The sequence below is a fragment of the Hylobates moloch genome, unplaced genomic scaffold (genome assembly GCF_009828535.3).
Source record: "Hylobates moloch isolate HMO894 unplaced genomic scaffold, HMol_V3 SCAFFOLD_9, whole genome shotgun sequence".
NCBI lineage: Eukaryota > Metazoa > Chordata > Mammalia > Primates > Hylobatidae > Hylobates > Hylobates moloch.
The window spans coordinates 68,985,765-68,995,840 of record NW_026652284.1 but is presented as its reverse complement, the minus strand read 5'-3'; the positions used below and the strand labels follow the sequence as shown (position 1 = coordinate 68,995,840).

Sequence of the window (10,076 nt, the reverse complement as noted above, 5' to 3'; positions counted from 1 at the left end):
TATATTTTCACTTTATTCATAGTTTATTTTGATATACAATCATTTTTAATTTTGATGAAGTTTAATGTATTTCAGTTTTTATTGGCTGCTTGTGTTTTAATTGCCATATCTAAAAAACTCTTGCCAAATTCAAGGTCACAAAGACTTAAATCTATATTTTCTTCTAACCATTTTATAGTTTCAGCTGTTACAGTTAGATTTTTACTCTATTTTGAATTAGTTTTTGTATATAGTATGAGATAGAGGTCCTACTTCATTCTTTAGCATGTAGTTATCCAGCTGTCCCAACATCATTTGTGGAAATGTTATTTTTTTCCTTCATTAGATTGTGTTGGCATCCTTGTAGAAAAACATTTAATCATTGTCTTAGTCTGTTTGTACTACTATAAACAGTATAAAGAACAGAGATTAATTAGTTAATTAATATTCTCACAATCCTGAAGGCTAGGAAGTCCAGTATCAAGGTGCTGGCAGGTTTGTTTTTCTGGTAAAGGCTGCCCTCTGCTTCCAAGATGGCTTCTTGCTGCTGTATCCCCAGACAGAAGTAACACTGTGTCTTAACACGGCAGAAGATGGAAGGACAAGTGAGCTGACTGTTGCGTGAAGCGTCTTTTATAAGGGCCTTAATCCCATTCACAAAGAGCAGATCCCTCAAGACCAAATTACCTCTTACAGGCCGCACCTCTTACTATCATCACATTGGCCATTAAGTTTTAACACCTTAATTTTGGAAGGGACACACTCAAACAATAGTAACCATAAATGTGTTTATTTGTAAACTTTTAATTTTAACCCATTAATCTATGTGTCTGTTTTTATTCCATTATCACACTGTCTTGATCACTATAGATTTATAGTAAGTTTTGGAATCAGGATATGTGCATCCTCCAACTTTGTTCTTCTTTTCTCAACATTTGGCCATTTTGTGTGCCTTTAATTTTTATATAAGTTTTAGAATCAGCTTATTACTCTTGCAGAAACAAGCAGCTACAATTTTGATAGTGGTTTAGCTAAATCTTAAGCCCAGTTTGAAGAGTATTAGAACTTCAAGATTAAGTTTCATATACCATAAACACAAAATGTCTTTCCATTTATATGAATCTTCTTTAATTTCTTTCAAGAATGTTTTTAAGTATTCACTGTATAATTCTTGCACTTACATGTTAAATTTATTTCTATACGTTATATTCTTTATACATTGAATTTATTTACTTCATTTTCTATTTATTCATTGTAAGTGAATAGAAATACAATTAATTTTTGTATATTGATACTGTACCTGCAAACCTACAAAACTCATGTTTTAGTTCTAGTAATTTTTGAGGGAATTCTTTGGGATTTTCTATATTCAAGTTCATGGTATCTGTAAATAGAGATAGTTTTTAATTTTTTTCTTCCCTAGTTGTCTCTACTACAATGTGAATGGAAGTGTCAAGAGTAGATTTCCTCGTCTTGTTTCTGATCTTAGAGAGAAAGCATCTAATGTTTCACTATTAAGTATAATGTTAGCTTTGATGTTTTTCATAGATGCCCTAGTCAAATTGAGGAAGTGTGTTTCTGCTCCTTAGTTTTGTGAATGTTTTTGTCATTAAGAGTGTTGGTTTTCTTAAATATTTTCTGTGTGTCTCTAGGGATAATCATGCAGATTTTGTCTTTTTTTCTAATTAATATGGTATGTTACACTAAACAAGTTTTCTATTCTGAAACAGCCTTGCATATCTGTGATAAGTCCCACTTGGTCATGGTATAAAATCCTTTTTATATGCTGCTGGATCAAGCTTACTAGTGTTTCGTTGAATGCTTTTGTGTCTATATTTGGAAAGGATATTGGTCTGTAGCTTTCTGTGATATTTTAGTCTAGCTTTGTATCAGGGTAATACAGGCTTATGTAAGTTGGGAACTCTTTCCTTTTCTTGTACTTTTTGGAAGAGTTTTGTGAATGGTTGTTTCATTAAATGTTTGGTCAAAATAACCATTGAAGCCACCTTGACCTAAGCTTTTATTTGTGGCTTAAGTTTTTGATTACTGGTCCAATCCCTTCATGTTCTCATTTTCTGTTTATTCTTGTGACAATTTCTTATGTCTCTCAGGAGTTGATTCATTGCATCTAGGCTGTTTAAATTGTTGGCATACAATTGCTCATCATATTCTCTTTTTTTCGTCCATCTAGCTAAAAGTTTGTCGGTTTTGTTGATCTTTTCAAAGAACAAGGTTTTGATTTAATTGATTTTTATATTGTTTTCTATAGTTAGTTTAATTTGTGTTTAATCAAATCTTGACCACTTTTGCCAATTCTTCTCATTGTTTTTATTGAGGTACAGATTTTTAGAGGGCCTTACTCTGTCTGTCATTTACACTATTCCACAGTTCCATACTTTTGAGATGATAAAATTATATTCACCCATCCTGGCCACATTTAGTTATCAGCTACCCAGATATGAAGGTAATTTGTCTCTGAAATCTGTCTTCCATTTATCAGTTTCAGCTGATTATAGTATGTGGGTAGACATCACTAAGATTACTAAGATTTTCTATGTGTATCCCCTACCAAAAAGGTAAACTTATTAAAAAACTACCTTCCTAGATCAAGGAGAACTAATCTTTAGTCCAAAACAATTATCTGATAAATTAATTCTAAATCTAACTAGAAAATTCTTTCCTTTGTCTACGATGATTTAGAGAATCAAAGCAATTCTTGGAGTCAGATAGAACTGCTTTACTATCTGAGACCTTCTATTTATTACATGTGTAAAATTGTTGAATATATATGGGAATTACTAAATTGATTATCAAATGAATGGGTGAATATAAACATACAACTATAAACATATTTAGTAAAGCACTATGATTTGTTAAATACTTTAACATGAATTATCTTATTTATTCATCATTTCTGTACAGCCCCACATTTATATGATATTATTTGAGTAAGAGTAACTACGATTTTCTGTGCCTTTATCCATAGAGGGAGTTTTCAAATGCATTATCTCATGTTCCCTGTGTAAAATACTGCAAGGTCATTAAAATTATCAGCCTGTCTAGAGAAGTTCTAATGTTGTAACTTAAATCTATGCGTGGGATCCAGGTTCTGAATACAATTCCAAACATTTATTCACTAATCCGACTTGACTAATTTATTGAATATTTGATACATTTTTTGATTAATGAAAACATCAACAAGTCGTGTTTGAATTTTTTGCCTATTTAACCCACTTAGAGATTTTGAAAATGCGTTTAAAGCTTAAATATGTCTGAAACACTTGAGATGAAGATATATTTCTTTTTCAGGTTTCAGGAAAATAAATGTGAATGCTTGGAGAGTGTTTGCTTTGCCCTATTCACAATATATAGATTTGGAGAAAAATTCAATTGTAACCTCTTTTTGCTTCAGTCTGCATCAGTAAATCTCCTGACAGCACAACATTTTCTGTGTACTGGATTATAATGATGTACACATCATTAAAGACTAATACAAGGAATCAATTAACTTAGACCCCAAACCAGCACAAGGAATTGGCAGTCCTAGTGGAAAGAACCACTGAGCTTAAATGTATCTCTAATACCACTTCCTAGCTGAAAAGTTATAGTATTTTCCTCTGCAGTGTTTCTTCTTGATAAAAGGGCTACTGTGTTCTGCATATGATTGGATTGCTCTCAAAAACATGTTTGCTGTCTTAATAAGTTCTCAAGAGACAGCAAAGAAAGTAGGGCTTCTCATTTACAGAGCTCACAGTGATTTAAAGCATTCATTATAAGGCTACCTCATATGAATTCATGTTTCATATAAAGCTGCTTTGGTCTGAAATTGCACACAATATTCAAAGCCTATGCCCAAAGTCTTACATCATAAAGAAAAATAAATAAATCGAGAATGTGCATAGCAAGTGAACCATGATGTAGGGCCCCTGGTTTAATAGAGGTCATTTACAATGCATTAATATTTGGAGATAACTTTTCAAAAGGTTGTGACATAGACTTTCTTATTTGCATAAAATTGGATGCAACATTCAATTGGTTAGTTGGAGTAAATGTTCAAAGTGGCAATCCTCAAAAAACATGGCTCAAACTATAATTTTAAATAGACTACATGGAATGATGTTGAAATAAATGTGAAATGCATTATATTATTTTACCTACAAGCTGATTATGATACAAAGAGGATAAACAAGTAATATTAGGTGATCCTTAATGGAAAAAAATCAGAATGATCTGTAGTTGTTTTGTTGAGGGCATAATGACTCTTATATCTCCACCAAATAAATTTTGTCCCTATAGCTCAATCTCTGATATCTCCTATATGTGTATACTAGTAGACTTCTAGTTTACACATTATGTAGACAGAAAAGAGGATTTATTTGAAGAGTCTTAATTAAGGAATGTTTTAACTGGTCCCACTGGATGTTACCTAAGATCTTACTTTTGCAAAAACATAGATATGCATATATATACATACATATGCATGTGTGGATACCCTCCATTTACATATATATGTATATATACACACACACGTGTATATACACATAAAATGTATACATACATAAATATATACATAAATGTGTGTATGCACGTGTGTGTGTGTGTATATATGTAAATGGAGGGTGCCCACACATGCATGTGTGTGTATGTCATTTTTATTTATTTCATTCAATTGGATTAAAAATAAATCTATGCTATTTTGGTTGTTTTGCCACAATGATTAGTTAAATAAGTTAAAGATATTGTGAGTGATTTAATTTTTCATCCTCTGAAACCTTTAATTCATTTTTACTTCAATTCTCTGCTACCTCATTTATTTTTTATTTAAAAATTGAATGTATTATTATATAGCATAGCAGACATTTAATATTTTTATCTGTCTGCAATCTACTTACTTTTGCTTAATAAGACTGTATTAGATCCTTACTTTCTTGCTTCTAGGCAATGTCAGCTTTCAAGCTATGAGACACTGTACATATACACTATATATGCATACATATATAGTACATATATAGTGTATATACACTATACACTATATATATGCACACACACTATATATATATATATATGTATGCATATATAGTGTATAGTGTATATATATATATGTATATAGTGTATAGTGTATATATATATGACTAATTTACCAGATGAGACCAAAGGCTTCCAGCTTTGGCTGGGACCCAGAGTAAGACGAATCTCTGCAGTAGCCTTGGATTCAATGAAATTATGTTCCTCTACTCATACGATCCAAGATATACAGTGCTGCCCTAAATGACCCTATCAGATCAAAAGTCTAACCTGAGCTTGTGTTAAGCACTAATACAATAATCATAGTAGAAGCCTCAAATTTGCGTCATCTTTGCCTACTGAGGCATCTGCTTTATGAGAAGTAGATCTTGGCTTTTTGCCATGCCCTGGCAGATACTGAACATCCAACCATGGCACACTGAATGATCACACAGCCTAAACTGCCAATTGTGAACTGGATATTGTCTAATTCACTACTTCCCAATCCGGATACATCCAGTACCAATATATCATCGAATAGCAGTAAAATATATGGAATTGTGCACGAGCAACATATGTTGAACTAACAAATCTCATGCACAGATCACTTTATCTTCTTGTGAGACTAACTCATGTTACAAAGCTCATCATCCCTCACACCACATCTATGGCCTCATGTGGCTTCTCCATGACGAGTTAACTGAAAAAAATAACATTCCAGTCTGGCTTTTGGATGAAGCTTTATGAAACAAAAGGACCCATCAGAATCAGTCTGCTGCCACATTGCTTTCCATTCTTAGAGAAGTCCTCCTATGCTTGTGAAACTTCAAATGCCATCTCTTGATTTCCATTCTCCTAGAGGAAATATTGAATATAAAAAAATACAAATGATTTTAAAAACCAGAGATTGATTTTTCTGTCCCACTTTTATTACAAAAAGTACAATGACAGGCCCACAATGAAATTATAACTTTTCTTACGGTCATTTCCTTTTCATGCTTGTTATGCTTCTGCCAACACTGTCATTTTTTAAATAACGAAATACTTCAAACACTGTCAAGGTAGCTCACAACATATTGCTTCTGACCAAGAGCTAACTCTTGGTTAAAAGAGTTAAAACAGTTAAAACAGTTAAAAGAAAAGGACAATAAACCAATGCCCAAAGGATTAACTGGCAATGCCATTGGGCACATTATTCAGAAGTAGCTGGCTTTAATGCATGTTAGTATACCTTATTATAATTCAGTTATAATAATACCATCTTGGAAAGAATGTCTGTGAGGTGAGTTGGAATGCTATCTTGCAGGATCCAATGTGTGTGTATACATTGCTGTGTGTGTGTTTTCCTGTGTGTATATGTGTGCACGCACCCATGTGAATCAGTTTCTCCCACAGCTACAGTAGTTTTCAGAATCATTTAGAAGGTAGATATGAAAATATCATTTTGTATTGTTTTTCTTAATGACCTAATCACAAAACGTTTGCTTCTTAGCTCTACTGGTTCCAATGTATAAAAATCCTACAAGGAAATGCTTCCACTGGGGAATATGAAAATACTTCGATTTAGTTGAACTGTAGGCTAGACCTCCCATCTGGCCATTTTGAGATTTCATTTCCTAGTAAAAAGAAGCAATCAGAAGGTTAATAAACAAAAATCATAGCAAAAAATCAAATGGAAGATAATCCCATTTAAAATAGCATAAATCCTAAAATTATTCATAAATAATAGGACTTAAAGATAAAAAAACTATAAAATTTTACTAAAAAACAGAAAACCTTAATAAGTGAAAAGAGGCAATATTGTATGGAATGACACCACGTCAAAGCTATGAATATGTTTAATACTCATGTGTTTCTTTGTATTTTCTCCCAGTTATAAATTTTCTTTCAATTTCTACAAAATCCCAAGTTTTGGGATTTTAAATTTTTTACGAAGGGATAGATTTCCAAAAATAAATAGGAATTTATGAATTTGAGGACTAGTGAAACTCAATTTAACTGCTAATACTTTATATTCTAAAGCCACTGTGATCAAAGCATGTATTACCTTTGATAAACAAATAGAAGAGTTGAGTTCAAAATAGATCTGTGTGTTTATGGAAATCTAGTACATGAATGAACTGTTCAGGAAGAAATCAAAAACTTGAATAGAAAAATTAATGCAGAGAAGACTGGAAAGGTATGTTGGAATATTGGCTGCCCTTCTTCTTTCTGCTATTTTCTGTTTCCCCTGAAATTCCTATTGTTTACAAATGCCTTCTAAATTTTTAATCTATATGTCTCCAAATCTCTTAAATTTTCTCTCACAATTTTTTTACCTTACACTTTCTTTATTGTTTATTCTTTTTAAAATGGAATTCAGTTGCACAGAATTAGAATACTCATAATGCTGAGTTTTTACAGTTCTCACTATGCAATTATAATCTATCCATGAAAGGATGAATTTATGTATGATTTATTCTTTAATTTTTCAAGAAATAAATTCCTTAATTTATTAAGGAATAAATTGCAAACATATCACTTTTTTCCATTACATCTTCCTGCATATTTTTATTCATATCATTAGAATGAATATTGCTTTACTATACATAAACACATGTACATATATTATATGTATATATATACCTGCTTAGACACCATACTGTTATTTTACTTGATTTTAAACTCAATAGTGTCATATTGCATATTACCAAGATTTATCCATGATGTTGGATTTGGTCCTTTAGAACAATTAAAAATGTTTTAAAAACTTTATTTTACCTTTATTTATTTCATTTCTAGTGTTCTTTATTTCTTTGTTGCAATCCAGGTTTCTTTATGGTGTCATATTACTTCTCTCTGAAAAAAAATTGTTTCTTATAGTTTATTTTGCTATTAATTAATTCTTTTGTTTATATTAAAGGTCATTATTTTTCCTTAATTGCTTAAATTAATAAACTCTATTTTTAGAGCAATTTTAAGTTCATAGTGATTCAGCAGGAAGTACAGAGAGTTCCCCTTATCAACATTCTGCACCAGAGTAGTACATTTGTTATAATCAATGAAACTACATTATCACTCAAAGATCATTGTGTATATCAGGGTTCATTCTTGGTGGTGCATATTTTATGAGGTTTACAAATGTACAATGACATATATGTACCATTATGGTATTATACAGAATAGTTTCACCACCCTCAACTCCACTGTGCTCTGCCTATCCAATCTTCCTTTCTCCTAAACATTGGAAATCACTGATTTTTTTCTACTATCTATAATTTTAACTCTTCCCGGATGTCATATAGTTGGAATTATATCGTATGTAGCTGTTTCAGATTAACTTTCACTTAGCCATATGCACTCAAGTTTCTTCCATGTATTTTAATGTCTTATAATGTCCATATAATATCATGCTTATATTTTTAGTATGAAATAATATTCCATTGTCTGGATGTACTACAGTTTATTTATTCATTTACCTACTGAAAGACATCTTGATTGTTTCCAGGTTTGGCAATTAAAGCTGCTATAAACATCGATGCACAAACTTTTGTTTGGACATTCAACTCCTTTGGGTAAAGTATTGCTGGATCACATGGTAAAAGTATTTTTAATAAGAAATTGTCAAACTACCTTGTAAAGTAGCTGTACCATTTTGCATCCACCTGCATTGAATGAGAGTTCCTGATACTCTACATTCAAATAAGCATTTGGTATCCTGAGACTTTGCTGAAGTTGCTAATCAGCTTAAAGAGATTTTGGGCTGAGGCAATGGGATTTTCTAGATATACAATCATGTCATCTGCAAACAGGGACAGTTTGACTTCCTCTTTTCCTAATTGAATACCCTTTATTTCCTTCTCCTGCCTGATTGCTCTGGCCAGAACTTCCAGCACTATGTTGAATAGGAGCGGTGAGAGAGGGCATCCCTGTCTTGTGCCAGTTTTCAGAGGGAATGCTTCCAGTTTTTGCCCATTCAGTATGATATTGGCTGTGGGTTTGTCGTAGATAGCTCTTATTATTTTGAGATATGTCCCATCAATACCTAATTTATTGAGAGTTTTTAGCATGAAGGGTTGTTGAATTTTGTCAAAAGCCTTTTCTGCATCTATTGAGATAATCATGTGGTTTTTGTCTTTGCTTCTGTTTATATGCTGGATTACATTTATTGATTTGCGTATGTTGACCCAGCCTTGCATCCCAGGGATGAAGCCCACTTGATCATGGTGTATAAGCTTTTTGATGTGCTGCTGGATTCGGTTTGCCAGTATTTTATTGAGGATTTTTGCATCAATGTTCATCAAGGATATTGGTCTAAAATTCTCTTTTTTGGTTGTGTCTCTGCCTGGCTTTGGTATCAGGATGATGCTGGCTTCATAAAATGTGTTAGGGAGGATTCCCTCTTTTTCTATCGATTGGAATAGTTTCAGAAGGAATGGTACCAGTTCCTCCTTGTACCTCTGGTAGAATTCAGCTGTGAATCCATCAGGTCCTGGACTCTTTTTGGTTGGTAAGCTATTGATTATTGCCACAATTTCAGAACCTGTTATTGGTCTATTCAGAGATTCGACTTCTTCCTGATTTAGTCTTGGGAGGGTGTATTTGTCGAGGAATTTATCCATTTCTTCTAGATTTTCTAGTTTATTTGCATAGAGGTGTTTGTAGTATTCTCTGATGGTAGATTGTATTTCTGTGGGATCGGTGGTGATATCCCCTTTTTCATTTTTTATTGCATCTATTTGATTCTTCTCTCTTTTCTTCTTTATTAGTCTTGCTAGCGGTCTATCAATTTTGTTGATCTTCTCAAAAAACCAGCTCCTGGATTCATTAATTTTTTGAAGGGTTTTTTGTGTCTCTATTTCCTTCAGTTCTGCTCTGATTTTAGTTATTTCTAGCCTTCTGCTAGCTTTTGAATGTGTTTGCTCTTGCTTTTCTAGTTCTTTTAATTGTGATGTTAGGGTGTCAATTTTGGATCTTTCCTGCTTTCTCTTGTGGGCATTTAGTGCTATAAATTTCCCTCTACACACTGCTTTGAATGTGTCCCAGAGATTCTGGTATGTTGTGTCTTTGTTCTCGTTGGTTTCAAAGAACATCTTTATTTCTGCCTTCATTTC

General features: G+C 32.5%; 1 long non-coding RNA gene across 1 annotated transcript in view; it reads right to left on the bottom strand.

Annotated features, from left to right (window-relative positions):
- Positions 1-5,706: 5,706 nt before the first annotated feature.
- The window catches only part of LOC131384317 (uncharacterized), a 77,143-nt gene continuing 72,773 nt past the window's right edge, over positions 5,707-10,076 (bottom strand). The window contains exons 2-3 of the long non-coding RNA XR_009215041.1: positions 7,744-7,821; positions 5,707-5,838 (exon numbers count right to left, since the gene is read on the bottom strand). This is a non-coding gene — a long non-coding RNA (uncharacterized LOC131384317). The remainder of the gene's footprint in view (positions 5,839-7,743; positions 7,822-10,076) is intronic.